Raw genomic sequence first — 11,334 nt, 5'->3', positions numbered from 1 at the left:
TGGCCTAGTCTGCCCTGCTTAAATAAACTCACACTCGGGGCCGTCACAACAATCCCTGGCAGGTTATTCCAAGAGTTCTCAACTCTTACTCCAAAGAAGTTCGCTCTGATAATACGCTGTACTTGTGGGGCCCACAAGTACAGAGTATTATCAAATAGTGGCGTCTTTAACTTGGTGCTGTGCCCTCTACTTTTATTTTTATTTTTATCCTCTTCCATACTGATCGGCTCAATAGCAGCTTGGGCGGTCGGTCACGTCTCTGTTACGCACTGCTGTCAAGTACTTGGCATGTACTGGCTCCATTAGTCCATCCTCCAGAATGTATCTGTACCCCCTCCAGTGTTGGTCAAGTCTGGTCTTGAAGCAGCTCACACTCTGAGATGTTTATAAAATACAATTAGGCATAGTGTGAGCGAGGCAGCTGCAGGCGTTCTAATCTCTAGGTAACTGACGTGCCCTCCGTTGAACATTTTCAATGAACTTAAACTGACAGTCTCTAGCATATTTCGAGGACCAGACGGGGAAACACCTGACCAGCATAATATGTAAAGTACCTGAGAGTATTATCAGAGATGCCACGATGGAACATCTACTTCGAAACAACCTTGTAAAGGATTGCCAACACGGTTTTATGCCGGGGCGCTCCTGCTTAACACAATTGCTCAAGGTATTGGATATTTGGACCCATATTCTGGAACGGGGTGGTAATATCGACAATATTTACTTAGATTTTGCCAAGGCTTTCGACAGTGTACCCCACGAAAGGCTGAAAATCAAACTGGAAGGGTAAGGGAATTTGGGGATATGTCCTTGCGTGGATAGAAGATTTTCTACATGATCGCAAGCTCCTGAATGTACCTCAACCTGCTCCAGTGTTGGTCAAGTCTGGCCTTGAAAGAACTCACACTCGGTGACGTCACAACACTTTCTGGCAGATTGTTCCAAGAGTTCACAGCTTTCACTCCGAAAAAGTTTGCCCTCACAGTTTTCTGGACTTGCGACTTCTTCAATCTTGAGCTGTGACCCCTTGTGGGGCGAGCGTCCGCCAGTTCCAAGTAAGGACACTCGACTGAGTAGTGCCCCTTGAGATGCTTATACACCTCAATTAGGTCGCCCCTTGCCCGTCTGTAGTATAAGCTAGGCAAGTTCAGGCGCTCCAATCTCTCAGGGTAGTTGAAGTGCCGAAGTGCAGACACCAGTCTGGTAGCCCTCCTTTGAACATTTTCAACCAACTGAGTCCCTAGCATATCTCGGGGACCAGACGGGGTAACAGTACTCCAGATGGGGAAGCACTTCACTTTTGAAGATCGTTACGAAGGACGGACCGTCGAGAGAGTCAGCTAGGTGTTTGGAGAAAATTACCAATTTGTAGATTCTGCAAGAATGAGGGTCATGTTAATTAAGGACTGTCCTGATCCTAAATGCAAAATTTCTAAGGAGGCAAGCCTTACTAAACCAGTGGTCTCAGGTAATTTGACCAGCAGTAATTCTCAGGAGGATATTTTCAAAGCTTTCAAATCAATGGGAACAATTTCATGCACCCTGAATTCAAGGAAGCATCCAGTTCAGGTAGCCAGACACTGCGTCAACACAAAGTGTAATCGCGAGGAAGGTTTTCCAAACATTCATAAGCGTTTCACAGGGGGATAGGTACATTCAAAAGGGCTGACATCCACCATTCCTGTCTGTTTAGCAAAAAATTATCTAGAGTGTGATCTTGTACGAGGTACAGTGATTGTGGGTGTTACAGATTCAGCATTGCCAATACCTGATGCAACCCCCTCCTGGGAAATGACTTGACTGGCAATTTGGTTGTTCCTAAATTAAAGGTTCAGTAATATATAAATTGAGAAAGAGCAACCAGATTTGTTTCCTATATGTGATGTCACTTGGTCTCAAGCCAGGCTAGACATGAGTAATGAGATAAATGATCCTCCACAACTCCCTACCGCTACACAGACTAGTTCTGGGGACCTAGGCGGTAACCCTGCACTGCCTGCAGCACTGTACCTCAGAACCTGGATGGTGATTTACTCACTCAACTCATGACCCCGAAAAACTGATTGAAGCACAAAAGACTGACCCAACATTGGCTAAAATTCATAACGAAGCTGTTGATGAAGAGGAGACAGAGAAAACCCCTTCCTTCTACTACGAGGATGGTCTTCCACTAAGGTTCTATAGACACTTGAGCTGAGACCCATTAGGTAGTATTGCCAATGTCACTTGGGTAGACGGTGATGAAGGTCGCTCATGAAGAGTTTGGAGGACACTGTAGGGGTATCGAGATATTAATGTTGTCTAGCACTCAGGATGGAAGGAAACTCTAATGTGGTTTTCTTGTATATTATAAGTTATATGATAGACAGTCTGGTGCTGGAGGTGCCGTGTGGGGAGGGGCTGCTCGGTAGAGACGTTCGGTGAGTAGCTTGTTGAAGGAGGTAGATGTGCAGGAGCTTCGTTAGAGAAGATGTTGCCTGTTGCTGGCCTCCTGGTTGAATGAATGCTGGACAGCTAGGAGCTTGCTGGGAGAGGTGTTGCTTGTTCAAGAAGAGAGACCAGAATGAGAAAGCTGGTTGGTGAGGAAGCTCAGAGAAGGACAGCTGGTGGGTCGCCATGCTCGCTGGCGGGAGCGAGGACCACCAGGCAGGCGAGGAGAAGCGAAGGCAGCCAGGCAGCGGCGGAGGAGGAGGTGTTGCTTGTTCAAGAAGAATGGTCAGAATGAATCTCAATGGAGAGACAGAGCTTATATACCCAGCAGCAGCCGCCAGTCCTCTATGAATCATGTTGGGAAAACCCAGAAAGTCGCCGGTGACTAGTTCCGTTGCTAAGATACGGTAACATCTGGTTGGTTGCTAGGGAAGGCGGTAGCAGGTGGTGGCTGTGGCTACGCAGTTGTAGGCAGTTGTAGGGGAGACGTCCACTACAACACCTTGGCATTAATAAGAACTACCGCAAATTGTTGCAGGATTTTTATTGGCCTGGAATGAAAAAGGATGTAATAAATTTAAAAAAACTCTGCCACATTTTCCAAATAACAGGAATGCCTTGTCAGCCAATTCCCCCTTATCCCTTACAACCCATTTCGGTTCCCCCAAAACCTTCTCGGAAAATAATAATGGACTGTGTGGGCCCACTGCCAAAAACTAAGAAAGGCAACCAATATATCTTAACAATCGTGTGTCCCACTAGCAGGTATCCAGAGGCTTTCCTGCTAAAGAACATCTCTGCTACCACTATTATTAAACATTTAGTGCACACGTTTACAACTTTTGGCATTCCTCAGGAAGTACAGAGTGATCGAAACCAAACTTCACCAGCAACCTCTTCAAAAAGGTACTCAAAGCGCTGGGCATTAAGCAGACCGTCTATCGCTCATCACCCGGAGTCACAGGGAGCTCTTGAGCGGTGGCATCAGACAGTAAAGTCCATGCTCCGCAAGTATTGTTGTGGATACCAGGAATGCTGGGATGAAGGTTTGGATTATGTCTTGTTTGCTATAAAGAGAAGCCTCTCAGGATTCTCTTGGCTACCCACCCTTTAAGATGCTGTTTGGTAGGAAGGTTAGAGGACCTTTGAAACAAGTCAAAGAAAGATGGCTTAACCTTACTACCACAATGTCAGATTACCCTAAAAGACTTCAAACTACCTTAAGTAGAGTAGGCCAACTTGCACAAGAGAACCTGCTAACATCTCAGACAAAGATGAAGCATCACTATGATAAACATGCCAAGATTAGAGAGTTCAGTGTTGGGGACAAGGTCCTAGCCTACTTCCCTATTCCTGGTTATCCCCTGTCAGCAAGGTACCATGCACCAATCACATTTCAGGATGCACTCATTCTGCCAAGTTCTAAAATAGACACGCTAGGTCTCACCATTTCCTCTAATATGTCATGGAAGCCACACAATGCTAAAGCTGCCTCCCGAAAGCTAGGAATGCTGTCCAGATGCCGGTACTACTTCACTCCTGAGCACATGCTTCAAGTTTATAGGGGATTCATTCGTCCTAACTTGGAGTACTACTCACATATCTGGGGTGGGTCTTCTTCTGTCCAACTGTTATATAGGGTGAAATCAAAGGCATTTTGTCTTAAGTCTCCTCCTTTAGTTGATAATCTCTCTTCCCTTTCTCTTCGTTGCTTCACTCTCTCTGTTACAGGTACTTTAACGGGCAATGTTTGGTGGATTTAGCATCCTGTGTACAGCCGGCAAGGCCGTGGGCTGGTAACACTCGTCTTGCCCATGGTGCCCACCGTTTCTGTGTGGATGTCGGTCACATTAGAATAACCCGTTACAGCACACCCTTCTTTCCTCACACAGCCAAACTGTGGAATGCTCTGCCTTCTTCTGTTTCCATACTCTTATAATCTATCACTTTAAAAAGCTGGTTTTCCGGCATCTTCGTGGTGTAGATTAATATAATCTTTTTCTTTTATATTTTTAATTTCTTTTTACTCTTATTGTTTCGCCCCCTAGGCCCCGTTGTGGGTCGATGACCTGTGCCCGGGTGGGCTATTCCCTGTAAAAAAAATGTAGTGCAGAAGAAAATTAATAAAGTAAACTAGCATTTCAACACCAGAACTTAGAAAGGCCACCCAGCTATTCCACATAAATTTACTCGAACCCTACCTAAGTAGAGTACCTGTCAAGGACTCCCCAAGACTACTCTGTAACATTCTAAATGCTGTAGATTCTAAAAATCCAATGACCCCGTGGAATGGCATGAAAAACTCAGAAATTCTCGACAACCTGCGTCATACTTGGGACATCTGATCCCAAACCAAATCAAAGACGTAGCCTCCCTAATTCAAAGTAACCCTACAGTATTCTCTGACACCCTTGGCCACTGTACAATAATGAAACACGATGATGAACTAACACTTGGAACCCTTCCTATATGCCAGGTACCCTACAGACTCCATCCGGAGAAACAGCAAGCAGATGAGAGATGAGGTGGACTACTTGCTGAAGAACGGCCTGGCAGTTCCGAACAGCTCCCCTTGGGGTTCAGTATTGCCTTCTTGTGTCCAAGGAAGGTGACCAACTATGCCTATGCACAGACTATAGCAGAGTTAACTCGGTGGCTGTTCCAAATTCCTATCTCATACCTAGAATAGACAATCTAATCAATTCAGTTGGTCAATCTAAATTCATTTCAAAACTAGTCTTACTTAAAGGTTACTATCAAGTAAGACTAACTGAAAAAGCCCAGTCACTCATAACTCCTTTTGGCCTATATCAGTAGCTAGTTATGCCTTTTGGGATGATGAATAGTCCAATCACCTTCTAAACACTTATGAATTATCTCTTGCATGACCTTGAAGGTGTTCATGTGTACTTGGACGACATTCTGGTTCTTTCAGAGACTTGGTCCCACCATCTAGTACAACTGTCGACTGTCCTGCAGAGGTTGGAGGAGGCGCATCTAACCATTAAGCTGGCCAAGACCACCACCTGCAGAGCTACTGTGACCTACCTAGGAAGCGTGGTCGGCCACGGCCCTGTCCGACCAAAGAAATCCAACGTCACAGCCACCCTGGACTACTCTGCCCCCCACAACTCAAAAAGCTCTCATGTGTTTCGTGGACATGGCGGGGGTTTAATGTCACGACTGCCCTAACTTTGCTGCTGCCGCCGCCCCTTTGACCTATCCCATCAGTGGGAAAGGCTCCTTCCACTGGACTACTGTCTGCCAGGACTCCTTTGAAAAACTGAAGCAGTTCCTGGCCAGTGATCATGTACATTGTACAGTCACCCAAAACGAGTCCTGTCGCGAACCATGAACCCCAAGATTCAGACTCTTGAATCCGAAGCATTTATGGACAGAATAATGTATCAGTATCTACTGCTTCGGGTTCACGAGTCTGAATCGTGGTTCGTGACTGGACTTTTTTGGGTGACTGTACTGTCGTCCCCTAACTTTTATTTCTTCATCCTTTCTACTGCAGAAGGATAATCAAGAGGTCCTGCATCCTGTCGCTTATCACTCTGAAAAACTCGACAAACACCAACTGGCATACAGTACCATTGAAAAGGAACTACTGAGCATCATCTCTGCAATAAAAAAATAAGAGTACTAGCTACATGACACTCGATCCCTGCTGATTTATAAGGATCACAACCCCTTGACTTTCTTGGATCAGAACAAGTTTTCAAACTAGCATTTGCTCCATTGGTCCCATTTCTGCAACCCTACGACATCACAATATGGCACATTGAAGGGAAGGATAACTTGTTAGCTGACATATTATCCAGTACCAGCTCATCATCACTCACCTGGACATCTACATCTTCATAGCTCAATCTTCCCAAGAAGATTCACCTTCAGGGGGAGGGGGATGTGACGACTCTCTCCCCTCCTCACTCTACCATCATAACAACCACTTGCTCCAACCTGATATCAAAAGAAATTGATTCAAGAAACTACTTAACCCTAGTGAGCATCGATCAGCTGCTGACCGAGGTATCAAGGCAAGTGTAACTTAGCGTGTCTGCCTGGTAACCTCAGTCTCTTCTCTGCAGCATGCAGTGTACCTCTTCTCTCAGGGTGTGGACAAAGGATTGTATTACGGACTACTGCTGGTGGTGGTGTGATGGTTTGATGGTAGGAACTACAGTGGTAACTCCTGGTTCTTTGTGGTTGGTCATCGCAGTCTAGACATACTACCAGAGCTTCCATTTCTTTCAGGTTTTTGTGTTATATAATATAGTATGTGCATTTAATGTTGTAGTAAGAATAATCAGGTATAATTCTGGCGAGTTTTTATAATTGCATATTTGCATTTTACTTGTGTAATGGACCTAATTAACTATACTAGTCAATACTAATACCATAAATGTTATAAAATGGGTGGTGATGGGAGTGTGGAGGAGGGTGGTGGTGGGTGGTGATGGGAGTGTGGTGGTAGTGGTTGTGATACAAGTGTGGTGGAGGGTGGTGATGAAGGGAGGGTGGTGCTGGGTGGTGACGGGAGGGTGGTAATGGGAGTGTGGTGGTAGGGGGTGATGACTGTGTTGGTGGGTTGTGAAGGGAGTGTGATGGTGGGTGGTGATGGGAGTGTGTGGTGGTGATGGGAATGTGGTGATGGGTGGTGATGGGAGTGTGATGGTGGGTGGTGATGGGAATGTAATGGTGGGTGGGGAATGTGATGGTGGGTGGTGATGGGAGTGTGGTGGTGGGTGGTGATGGGGGAGTGGTGGTGAGTGGTGATGGGGTGTGGTGGTGGGTGGTGATGTGAGTGTGGTGGTGATGGGAATGTGGTGGTGGTGGTGGTGGTGGGTGGTGATGGGGTGTGGTGATGGGTGGTGATGGTGGTGGTGGTGGTGTGATGGGGTGTGGTGGTGATGGGAGTGTGGTGGTGATGGGTGGTGGTGAGGGGTGTGGTGGGAGGTGGGTGGTGGGTGGTGATGGGAGTGTGGTGGTGGGTGGTGATGGGAGTGTGGTGGTGGGTGGTGATGGGGTGTGGTGGTGGTGGTAGATTAGTGATGGGGTGTGGTGGTGATGGGGTGTGTGGTGGTGGGTGGTGGATGTGGTGTGGTGGTGGTGTGTGGTGGTGTGGGTGTGTGGGTGTGGGGTGTGGGGTGTGGTGGTGGGTGGGGTGTGGTGGTGGTGGGTGGTGGGGTGTGGTGGGGTGGGGGTGTGGTGGTGATGGAATGTGGTGATGGGGTGTGGTGGTGGGTGGTGATGGGAGTGTGGTGGTGGGTGGTGATGGGGTGTGGTGGTGGGTGATGGGAGTGTGGTGGTGGGTGGTGATGGGTGTGGTGGTGGTGTGGGTGGTGATGTGGTGGTGGTGGTGGGTGGTGATGGGGTGTGGTGGTGGTGGGTGGTGATGGTGGTGGTGGTGGGGTGGTGGTGATGGGTGGTGGTGGTGGTGGGTGGTGATGGTGAGTGTGGTGGTGGTGGTGGGTGGTGAGGTGGGTGGTGGTGGTGTGTGGTGGTGGTGGTGGGGTGTGTGGTGGGTGGTGGGTGGGTGGTGGGTGGGGTGTGGTGGTGGGTGGTGTGTGGGTGGTGTGGTGGTGGGGTGATGGTGGTGTGGGTGGTGGGTGGTGATGGGGTGTGGTGGTGGGTGGTTGGTGATGGGGTGTGGTGGTGGGTGGTGATGTTAGGTGATGGAGTGTGTGGTGGTGGTAGGTGTGGTGTGGTGGTGGTGGGTAGTGATGGGAGTGTGGTGGTGGTGGGTTAGTGATGGGGAGTGTGGTGGTGGTAGGTTAGTGATGGGAGTGTGGTGGTGGTAGGTTAGTGATGGGAGTGTGGTGGTGGTAGGTTAGTGATGGGAGTGTGGTGGTGGTAGGTTAGTGAGTGTGGAGTGATGGTGTGGTGGTGGTAGGTTAGTGATGGGGTGTGGTGGTGGTAGGTTAGTGATGGGAGTGTGGTGGTGGTAGGTTAGTGATGGGGTGTGGTGGTGGTAGGTTAGTGATGGGGAGTGTGGTGGTGGTAGGTTGGTGATGGGGTGTGGTGGTGGTGGGTAGTGTTAGAGTGTGGTGTGGTGGTAGGTTAGTGATGGGGTGGTGGTGGTAGGTGTGTGGGGAGGTTAGTGATGGGAGTGTGGTGGTGGTAGGTTAGTGATGGGAGTGTGGTGGTGGTAGGTTAGTGATGGGAGGTGTGGTGGTGGTAGGTTAGTGATGGGAGTGTGGTGGTGGTAGGTTAGTGATGGGAGTGTGGTGGTGGTAGGTTAGTGATGGGAGTGTGGTGGTGGTAGGTTAGTGATGGGAGTGTGGTGGTGATGGGAATTAATATTTTTTATATTAATTTTACTTTACCAACAACCATGGTCATATTTTCTTGTTTCATATGGATAACTGACATTATGGGTGTAAACACGGCAACAACAATAGCGTCCCATCTCCTCTTGTGTGATCTTATTTTTAATGATTTATACTGTATAAGGTGCATTCAGAAACATTACTTAAAGAATATAGTTTGCACTTTTCATTAATTGTATTGTTTTTTATGGGAAAAGAGGGTAAAAAGCCACACAAAAGTTATGAACAGGTCACACTTGGGAACGCATCTCATTATTATTGCTTTATTTTAATGGTAATTAATGATTCACCTTACACAGCAATATTGGAGGACACATTACCGTCGTTATTCGAGGCTTTACTATATATATATATATATATATATATATATATATATATATATATATATATATATATATATATATATATATATATATATATATATATATATATATATATATATATATATATATATATATATATATATCATTCCCTCAGACTGGCCTTGAATAAAGACTAAAAGAGGTGCCCGTTGCTTTCCTCATATCTTATCCACGCTTTCATTGTGATCTACATATATATATATATATATATATATATATATATATATATATATATATATATATATATATATATATATATATATATATATATATATATATATATATATATATATATATATATATATATATATATATATATATATATATAGCAATCAGCAAGGTTAATTTTTATGAAGTAAGTCTGTAGTGTGGGGTCAGGCATAAGAAGAAGCACTGACCAAGATATAATTAACATTGTAAATATATATTTATCATTCTGTATAAAATAATTGTTTTCATTAAAGCAGGAATTACAAGTGCAAATCAAATGTATACTCCCATAATAAAAATCACAACACTAGTACAGTAGAAGCCTACACATAAACACAAGTAACACAGTCAAGTCATAAGGCAATATCACCTTTTGTGATCTGAAGAACATTTTATGTCCACTGATAAATGTAAGACCAACAAGATTAGATAATAACATTCTCTTATCTTGATGACTCCTTTATCTTCCTTCAACTGAGTTAATGTAAACAATATGAATATACCATTATGCACTGGGACATACAAAAGGCCTAATATTTTTAAACATCAAATTAATTTTCTTTGTCATTACCTTAGGAGATGCTAATATCGATATATAATACCGTATACATAACCCATACTTTTGTATAGTTACAGGAATGTATTATCATGCATATGGAATTAATAAATGTTTTTTATTTGATGGAACTCTATTTCATCTAGTCTCTTGTATGGTTTACTTGTAAGTGCCTCTAAATATATTTCATAGCTGAGTGGCACCAACAAGCTATAAAACAAAATTTTTGGGATGAATTGGTCAGACCAACATATTATAGTTAATTATTAGCTGAATTTTATGCAATTTTCACAATAGAAAAAACTACCATTCTCCACCTATTTTAATTCAATAGCCACTTTATTCCATCATCAACCAAAGTTCAGTAACCAACCTATTTCAGTGACCACTAGACTTTAGCTTCTACCTTATTTCAGTGATCATTATACTCCAGCAAAAACCTCTTGGTATATACAAAATTAAGATTATGTTTAGTTTAATTAAAATGAAGTAAAATGAATCAACTCTAATGCCTTCTCTTACATAGGAACTGCAACTTCAGAGTGCACTTCTAAATGTGGAAGAAATTATACACATTTAAAAGAGAAACTGTGAAAACATAACCTGTGTTCAAATACCATGGTACGTACAGTCGTATTGCATCTTTGGTGCATTTAACTTACAGGCATTCAACTTTAAGTGCTTTGCTTTAAAGAAAAAATTAAGGAAACTTTGTAATGAAAAGGAAATTTCTAAGTAAATCAGTACAGTATAGTTGGAATAAAATAAGATTTATTTATTTTATTTTTTAAATTAAATATGTGGAGATAAATACAGAGAGAGAATATTGAAATATAATAATTCTGGCCAAGTTCTTCCTGTTTCCAAGCCTAAACTTTGCTTATGTGTAGTTCATTGTGTCAACAGCTCCCCTCACTGTTTGTAACTCTAGTATTTCTTATTTTATAGTTTCATATTATATTTTCTTTATTTCCAAGTCATATTTCAGTATAGAAGTGATTTTCCACAACTTTTATAGTTTCATTACACTGTAACAATGGCAACATGAATTACCATCTCTCTCACTCCCTCCCTAAGGCAGGATGGGAATGGTAAAGACATGGGTGCCCTTCTCACTCTTCCCCACCCCCACATCCTCCTCTTTCTACTCATCCTCCCGTTTCACCGCCCCCCACTCTTCTCTTTCCTCCTCCTCCGTCTCTTCTTGTTTGCTCATCCTCCTCTTCCTTCTATTCCTCCTCCACCTTTCCTCTCACTCCCATATATCTATCCCCTCTTTCCCATCTCTTTGTCCCCCCCCTCCTCTATTTCACCTTCTTTCTCCCCATTTTCTTCCATCTCCTCTCACCTCCCTACCTGGTTCTCACCTCCCCCTCCCACACACACACCACCCATATTATATTTTCTTTACAGTATTTCTAAACCACTATACAGTACACGT

Source organism: Homarus americanus, unplaced genomic scaffold (genome assembly GCF_018991925.1).
Source record: "Homarus americanus isolate GMGI-L3 unplaced genomic scaffold, GMGI_Hamer_2.0 scaffold40248, whole genome shotgun sequence".
Lineage (NCBI taxonomy): Eukaryota > Metazoa > Arthropoda > Malacostraca > Decapoda > Nephropidae > Homarus > Homarus americanus.
The sequence above is the reverse complement of the archived record's forward strand: the minus strand, read 5'-3'. Positions refer to the sequence as shown.